This window comes from Tupaia chinensis, unplaced genomic scaffold (assembly GCF_000334495.1).
Source record: "Tupaia chinensis unplaced genomic scaffold, TupChi_1.0 Scaffold000340_1, whole genome shotgun sequence".
In the NCBI taxonomy this organism is placed as follows: domain Eukaryota; kingdom Metazoa; phylum Chordata; class Mammalia; order Scandentia; family Tupaiidae; genus Tupaia; species Tupaia belangeri.
The window spans coordinates 1,136,728-1,145,826 of NW_006159834.1; the positions used below are offsets into that span (position 1 = coordinate 1,136,728).

General features: G+C 42.4%; 1 protein-coding gene across 1 annotated transcript in view; it reads right to left on the bottom strand.

Annotated features, from left to right (window-relative positions):
- The window catches only part of CUNH4orf17 (chromosome unknown C4orf17 homolog), a 254,168-nt gene that overhangs the window by 122,182 nt on the left and 122,887 nt on the right, over positions 1 to 9,099 (bottom strand). The window lies entirely within an intron of this gene.

The window sequence follows — 9,099 nt, forward strand, 5'->3', positions numbered from 1 at the left end:
AAGAAAGACAGAAAGAAAGAAAGAAAGAAAGAAAGAAAGAAAAAAAGAAAAGAAAAGAGAAAAAAAGAGAAAAAGAGAAAAGAAAAGAAAAGAAGGAAGGAAGAAAAGAAGGAAGGAGAAAAGAAGGAAGGAAGAAAGAAGAGAGAAAGAAATGCTCTGGGAGCCCTGACTTGAGGCAATAAAGAGTGTGTGAAACATTGCAGATCAGGGCTCTCATGGATAAAGCTTGAGGGGAAAGGGCAACCAGGCCCTGTTAGTCATCTCTATAGGCTGCTCCATTGTTGACTGTTCTGAATGTTTTTCTCCGTTCTTGTGTCCTTCAAACATATTCTAGTGCTTTTCATTTTAGCAAATTAAATCCTTTAAAAAGGCATCAGTTTGATCTGCATAAACACATATGTTTACTTGGAATCCTGATTCTGGGACCACTGCTGGTGCCAAGAACTTTATTACTGTGGCCAATGAGGAAAAGAGAACAGTGTATTTCAAACAACTGGACTGACTACAGAAAATTGGTTACAGATGGGTTGGAAGGCAAAAAAGATCCCAGAAGTCATGCCTAGGTCACCCAGAACACCAAGAACATGAAGCCCCTGAGGACTGGGAGGATGAGAGAGGCAGAGTGACCAGAACCTCAGAGGCGGGGAGCCTAGGTGCTGGGGCTAGGCTGGAGGATGGCTCCAGGCCGAGCTCTGCTCTGCAGCTGCTCCCGCTGAGGGACAGAGGACGGGGACAGGGAGCGGGGACAGGGAGCAACACCCATGGGAACTGGGAAGCCATTCTGCTTTCCTCTCCCACCTGCAGATCTCTCCGAGGAGCTCTCACTGGCAGGCCTGAGGGAAGCCAGGTGTGAAAGGAGCCTGCTGCGCGATGCAAAGTGGAGAGGCCGCCTGCCCCACAGAGCGGAATGAGAGGCTGGAGGCGTGGCTCGCCCTTTTGTTCACTCCGACGCCAGTTGTGCTCATCCCTACACCCCTCCAGCTGCACAAAAAGGCATTTCCCCCTTAGGAAGCCCACCTCCTCCTTGCGGCCCTTCCCAGCGCAGGGTGCTCTCCAGTTTCCTTCTGGTCTTCCCTTGCTGACACTCTTTTTTGTTTTTACTTGCCAGAAGTGGGCTCACCACAGATAGACTGAGAGAGGGAGTGTTGACAGAAAACAACCAACTCTAAAAAATTTATTTGGCTATCTAAATGCCAAAAGATACCAGAAAGTCATTTATTTCCCTATCAATTTTTTATAATGTGTTAAAAATATATACCATATGGATATTAGATATTTACCTTAAGCTGCTTATAACTCTTAAATCTATTTTTACTAAATTAATAGTACCAAAACAATGTTGTAGTTTGATTGGTAAAACCTAGGCTGACAATTATGAAGATGTCTTTAACTTTATTTTTAAATTTATAGCAGGCTTGTTTACTTAAGTCATGTGAACTTGAAAGCATTTGAATTAAATGCTATGAGCGCTGTTTATTTACATGCCAACCAAATTTAATAGAATTTCTTAAGGACTTTGCCACATAAACATAACATACAACATACATAAACATGTGTACAACACAAACGAACATATAAGGGAGTTATAAAAGTATCCCTGTGTCAAACTCACCCCTCCTACCTGACTCTTGGCAAAGGAAGGTTGTTATCTTCTTCCTGATAGCCCAGATATACACAGAAAATTCACCACTGGAATGGGACATGAATCGACACCCAGGAAGTGCATCCAGATATGGATGCTAATTCCTTCAAAGACTACCCTCCCCCACATGTGTGATGAGATTAAATTCCTCGTGCGAGAGATATGCAAGTGCAGGGGGAAAAATGCAAGAAACCAAAACAAAGAAATCAGATACTAATGATAGCCCTTCCCCTGCTAAAAATTTGCGTTAACTTCCAGGTTAAATGTCCATACCTAACCTCATGCCCAAAGCAATTGGCCTTCTCTGGTAGCTGCCTCCCCATCTGCCTTTCAGGTTTGAGGGTGAATTTCCTCCCTATTAGAAATGTTTACTTTTGTATTTTCTTATACCCGGTAGCTCAATTTTCCAGCAGCACACCTTTCACGGGACTCACTCCCTACAAACTCCTTTGAGCAGCAGTAAGTTTGTCAGTGAACTGGCATTTCTCAATATGATAGCCAGCCCTTCTAAAAGCCGCTCCTTTTCTCACACAAACTTCAACAGAAGCTGAGCTAGTCTAGATAAAAAGCCCAAACAAAACCCCCTCAGACACAGATGAGGGGAAAAAAAGAAAGAAAAGAAAAAAGAAAGAAAAGAAAAACACCCTCGTCTCAGTTTTCCATTGGCAACCCATTTCCCAGGACTCACTCCCTGCCTGGGAGCTCTGATGTTTCTTCCCTCTCCTAACTCTCCAATTCAGTATTTCTTCTGTGTCCATGTCTCTATTTCCTCATGAGCATGAGACAAAAGAATCAAATTCACTGTAGTTCCTGTAATGGGTGTAGGGTCCAAGCACCCCAACTTCCTGCATCATTATCTTAAATCTATGACTCTAACTTGAAAATAAGGGCTAAGACTGGGATTTAAAAAAAAAAGAATCTTTTCTAAGGGGCTCGGAATCCAAGGTTCATTTACATTGTAATGACCCACAGTAGAAGAAAAACTTAGGTTTTGTTATGAAAAATAAGGAGACAAAGGCTGAGAGAAGACTGTACTACCAAGTATAAACACAGGTCTTACAGGAATAACAAAAATGTGAGATGCTTAAAGATAGAAATTGCTGACAGAAGAGAAGGGGGAAAAAAGGACCCCAAGCCTACTGCTGCCAGAAAACTGATGATTGTTTTCTATTAAAATAGAAAATGTTATCTAAGACCTTGCAAATCAAGGAGGCCCACCAGATGAACACACCCTCTTAAACTGATGAGTATACATCAATTCAGCAGGGACTTCTGGGCTTAAACAAAACACAGACATTAAACAAAATTCCAGCAGACTGGTCCCTTTCAGCATGAGCTGTCCTGCTCTGCCCCTGCACGTTGCAACAAGGCTAAGCTTTCCTTCCCTCAGATCATGTGCTTAAGGTTGGGCTCATAGTATCCTGGAAAGGGAACCAGATTTGAGTTTGACAATAACTATTATGTCGACGAATCTGCCAATGAGTATCTTCCCCAAGTTTGTTTCCGGTAAGAAAAGGAATAGAAAAAGACAGAAACTATCCGGACAAGGGGAGTTTGGGACACCTTCTTAATTTCAGAAGCAGCTTCTGTTATTTTTCTCAAGACAGGCTCTAATTTATTCTTGTTAACTTTTTATAAGGAGTTAATTTTACCATCTTTTTTTAAATGAATTTTTAATACTAAAGTAGTAACCTCATTCATTTTTTAAATGAGATACGTATTTCCTAATTTAGTGCATGAAAAGACTGATTTAGAAATATTGAAGCTTCTGCCTGAGAAAATTCTAACCAAGATCACCTTTCGTAATTCTTCCCATTTATCTAAATACCTGCAGGTCAAGGCACCATAGACGTCATACATAAAGCCAGCTGTGGTGCCCAAAAGGGGTCGTCCTCTTTGCCCTTTTTAAATTGTAGATATCTTATTTCCCATGTTTTTCCTTTTCTTTTTTTTTTTAAATCCACTTCTAAAAGGAGAAACTAGCTTGTGGAAATCTAAGGATTTTAATGTGGTGGACCAGTATGCTCCTTTTTTGAGCATCTCTCCACTAAATGTCATTGTTGTGTCTCAGTTCCCTTCAAGAGTTTAGTGTCCTTGAAGGGTGCCCAAAATGCTTGAGTGGTCAGCTCTTATTTTGTGTTTACTGGATGGGCCTATTATTAATTATTGTGCTTCGGATTCCCTATAGGGCTGCTACTAGTCCTAAGAGGAGGCAATCTTCCCCCCTCCAGACACTCCCAGTATGGCTCCCAGTCACCTATGGTGCCTACCTGGCAGGGAGGAACAAGTGCCCTTTATCTTCAGAGCTGAGAGGCTCAGTCTCTCATTTGCCTGAGAATAAGACAGGTTTCTCCAGTGCAAATGTACAGCAGCCAATTGAAGCAGTTCTGAAGGAAGACCCTCTAGAATGTTCCTTTTCTTTTTCCTTTTTCTCCCCTTTTGTATTTCAATAATTAATGCACTTTTGAAACTGAGCAAGGACCCCCTAATGTATTTCCTAAGGTTCTTGAAACAGAAGGTCCAATTACATTGTAATGCCCAGAGTAAGGGGTAAGTCTTCAGACTTGGGTTATAATAATGGGACAACATTGACCATAAATAAGGGCCATTTGACCTTTAAAACTCTCACTTAAAGGAAAGATGTCATACCAATCATATTTTATTGTTCGCAGTGATATGCCCATTTGTAAACTGTTTGCAGTGTATACCCATTTGAAATACAATCCTGTTTGAAGTGTTACTTATTTAAAATACTATTAAGCTATGAACCAAAGTGATGCCATCTTGGCTAAGGATATAAGCCAAGTCCCTTGGCCATGGACCAATTTGACTTGACCACAGACCAATAACTGCTTTTGAGGATAAGGTATCCCACCCCGGGGCAGCTGTCTATCACAGCATGACATCAATGACCAAATGGTCACGATAGTGACGACAGATGGTCACCGTTGCTTATTCACGATGAGACCGCAGAAACTGCCCATAAAAGCCCTGGCCTCTTGACAGCTCCTCGAGCTCTGACCTCCGCATAGGCAGGACCTCATCTCGCTGCATCTGAAACCTTGCTTGCTGCCAGAGGCTCTGCCAGTTCGCACACTGACTCCTCCTTTCCCAGACGGCCCTCCGCTCCACTGTCTCTGATTGTCGGCCACAAGTCCCACCCTCCGTACTCTAGGATCACCAGGTGGACCGTTCGTCTATCATCTTCGCCCTCGGCACCCGACGCTCGGTCATCTCATGGCAACACCATGCTCGTTCTCTAAGATCTTCGTGGAGCGCCTCTCCAACTCACTGACTGTGCCTTGTAGACGCCTGGCATGCTCAGCACTTGGCTTCCCCCGCCCCATTGCAGACTACACTGTCACCACGCCAGCATGGACGCTCCGCACTGCACGTCCCATCAAGACTTGTAAGCCCCCTTTTACCCTGTGTGATTAAAGCAACCTGAAAGACAAATCTGAGTCCTGTCCTCCTTCTGTGGGCTTGAGCACCGACTGGCTGTATCTACTTGGGCAGCTGGTAAGAGTGAATCGAGTCTATTTAAGGTTGTGCTTCCTTGGCACTAATTAATCCCTTCATTGTTTTGCCTCATGACAAAAGATAAGGTTTCATTTCAATATGTAAGATGATTTTTGGGATGGCAACTGCTAGGTGTGAACTCAAAGAGCCCAGGCTGAAGGGCTCCAGAAACCTGAAGAGAAATTTGATTATCTAAGGCCTCACCAATCAAGAATGCCCACAAGATGATCATGTCCTCTATGAGCCAATCACTGAACTGATCATGTGCCTGGGACCTCTGTCCCTCATTTTACCCTTAAAAACACATGTAGGGACTATCTCAGGGAGACCGGGCCTTTTCAGCATGAGCTGTCCACTCTCTTTGCATTGCGCTTTGCAATAACGCTATACTTTCCTTCATCACACCATGTGCCTATGGTTTGGTTTTATACTGTTTGGGCGAGTGAACCTGATTTGAGTTCGGTGACACTTTCATACATTTAGTTTTCCTAACTATCCATTCAAAGGGGAGCAAAACACTACACCTTGCTCAGAGAGCAAACCACTGCCCCTCGCTCAGAGGGAAGCAAACTAGCACCCCTCACTCGAGGGAAGCAAACCTCCGCCACTCCTCCTCCGAGGGGAGCGAACCTGGGTTACCCAAAACAGACAAACAAAAGACAGACAAAAAAGTAAAACCAGCTTCGAAAGAAAGAAGACCGTCTACCAAATTTTGGGAGGTCTGGGGCCAGAGGACTTACCAAGTCTCCCCTGACGAGAGGCTCAGAGCTGGAGAAGGCACAAAGGGTACACTGCTGGTACCAGGCACTGGGTTTGAAGTGACCTCTTGGAAGATCTCTAGTTCATTCCTGGTCCCTTTGTGGTCACCATCTTGCCGACAGAAAATAATCAACTCTAAAAAATTAATGATTAATGTGTTTTAGGGACCAACAGTTAGCGTAATGGCTATGTAGTTGACTGCGGTTCAGATCCTGGACCTGGTGACTTAAACTCATGCCAGGTGTATATGCGTGCGTGCCCAAGATCCCAAGAGGAGAATGGAAGAGAAGGGATTGTGGCATGGCCATCCTCCCTGGGGGGGGATTTCTCTCTTTCTGTCTCTCTGGTGAGCACAAGTGCCCTATAGCAAAAACCTCTCAAAATAAATAAATAATGTGTTTAATTTCCAAGCAGAACATGAGTGACCTAGTAGCTTGCTTTTCTCACTTTCTGTCTCTCACTCTCTGTGTGTCTCTCTGGTGAGTATACATGCCCTATAGCAAATTTTAAAATAATAATAATTATAATCAAATTTTAAAAAGAAATTCACATTCAGAGTTAAGAATTATCACCTCAGGATCACCAGATGGCATGGTAGTTAAGGTGCTGGACTCCCACATGGGCAACCACAGTTCGAGTCCTGGACCTGACAGCTTGCTTTCTTACTTTTCTTCTCTCTCACTTTCTCTATCTCTCTCTCACTGGTGAGCACACGTGTCCTATAGCAAAATTTAAAAATAATAATAATAAATAAAATTAAGTAGATAATTCCAAAGAAAAAAGACAGAACTATGTCTTTCAATAGGTCTCAACTCTATGTATTTAATTAGTTATTATTGCCTGTAATTTTCCCTTTTTCCCCAACACCCACTGGACATTTCACTCAGAATATTTCAAAGTTCTTTAAAGTTTAACATGTTCAAATCAACCCCTTGTTAGTCAGTAAAACCACTTTTATCCCATTGATGCAGGCTGGGAGTTTGCAGTTATGAGTACTTTAACTTTTCCTTAATTTCATTTTTTCCTTCTTCATTTCATCAGATATGTATACTAAGCCCTGAGACCACAGGTTTCTAAACCTGGTTCTGTCACCCCCTGGGTGGGGTCCTGGTTCAGGGCCCTGATTACCCACCTATAAAAAAATAATAGTACCTACCTCATACGAGGGTTAAGTGAGTGAGGAAATGTAAAGCTCCTGGTGTACACTGAGGGCCACATACTTGTTAGCTGTTTTCACTATTTCTCTTTAGGAACTTGAACTCTGAGGAGAACCTCTTAGAATCTTATTTCATACAATTTGTTTAATCTCTCTTATCCTCACTTTCTTTACAAAGTGTGACTTATAATAATATCTTTCAAATAAAAATTAAATTAAAAGATATAAGTAAACCCATAAAGTAATTTCTCAAAAAACTTTGGCTATTACTAGTGATAGGATGATCAATGAAAATAATATGGAAAATTACCATAGATTCTTCATTCTTTCTTTCTTTCTTTCTTTTTTTTAGGTTTTGCTATAGGAAGCGTGCACTCACCAGATAGACAGAAAGTGAGAAATCACCCCCCTCTCCCCCCAGGGGAACTGGTCACACTGCAATCTCCTCTCCTCCATTCCACTTGGGATTTGGGGCACACACACCCACAAGTTTCAAGCCACCTGGGACTTGAACCACAGTTGGTCATGTGGAATTCTGGCATCTTAACCACCACACCACCTGCTGGCCCCAGATTCTTGGTTTTGTTTTATTTTTCCCTTTCCAACTATTTAATAAAACTCATATGCAGGTAAAAAAAACTTCATTAACAAATCAGAATATCTGATTCAACGAGCTGTCAGGTTATTATTTTTTTTAATATTACATGTTCAAGCATCAGATGAGATTATTTTAAAGAATTATTTATTTAATTTTATTCACGATTATTAATTTGACCAGAGTGAGTGAGAGGGAGAGGGAAAGTGAGAAAGCAAGCTGCCAAGTCCAGGACTCAAACCACAGTCAGCCATGTGAAAGTCTAGCACTCCAACCACCAAGCCACCTGCCAGCCCCTGTTATCAGGTTAATTAAAAACAAGGTTCAGATGCAAAAAACAATGTTCAGATGCAAAATAGGACTTTTTATTTGTCACTATTAAAAGTCTGAACATTAGGGACAAGCAGATAGCGTAATGACTATGTCATTGGACTCCCATGTAATCGAGCGGTTTGAGACCTGAACCCAGTGGCTTAAACGCACACCGGGTGCGTGTGTGTGTGGATGTGTGTGCGTGCATGCGTGTGTGCATGCCAAAGATCCCGAGAGGAGAATGGAGGAGAAGGGATTGCAGCATGGCCATTCCCACGGAGGGGGGTTTCTTGCTTTCTGTCTCTCTCTGTCTTTCTGGCCTTAACCTCCACGCTACCTGCTGGCCCTGAAGTATCTTTTTATTGTGGACAAAAATTGATTACTTTGCATTGATGCTTTATAGATGACCTGAAGTGACAATGCATGATAAAAAGTAGAGCTAGTGAATTAGCCCACTTGTAAATATCTTCGTTATGATTGCTAGAGAAGATGAATCTTGGATATGGAGTTGTTAAACCACTTCTGAGCAAGTGTGTATCAGAACTTGTTCCCTGGGTGGGTACCAGAAGGGCAGAGGGACACGTAAAGGGAGAGATGAGTGCACGTGGATTCCTGTTCACATTTTGACGACAGTCATTGTCAGGTGCATCTCTTCTGGCTGTACCAAAGGGGTATACTGAGTGATTAACTGGAAATATCTTGCTCCTGTTTTTTTAAAGTTTCAAACATACTTTATTTCTTCAATAATGCCATAACTTAATAGGGTAGCTTGTGCTTTTACTTGGCATCAGTTATGAGTTGGTTTCGAAACAACTCAGTATTACACCAGCTGATTACTACTCTCTCCTTTCCTTTTGGGTGACTCTGCCAGCAGGGGACAGGTTCCAACCTATTCCAATGCTGCTGCTGTGTATGTTATATTGTTTTTCAGGACTTTTTGCAAGAGTGTCTGCCTGGAATTTGCAACAAACTTACAGCTGCAATGACCTCAGTTCTATTTTCAGCTTCATGATATCTCCCTTAGCCAAAAACTGCTCTAAGTCCTCTCCAAGTTTGAAGCATTCAGCAAACAATGGCAAGCCTGAGCCACCAGAAACAGACCCTGGATTGTCACGA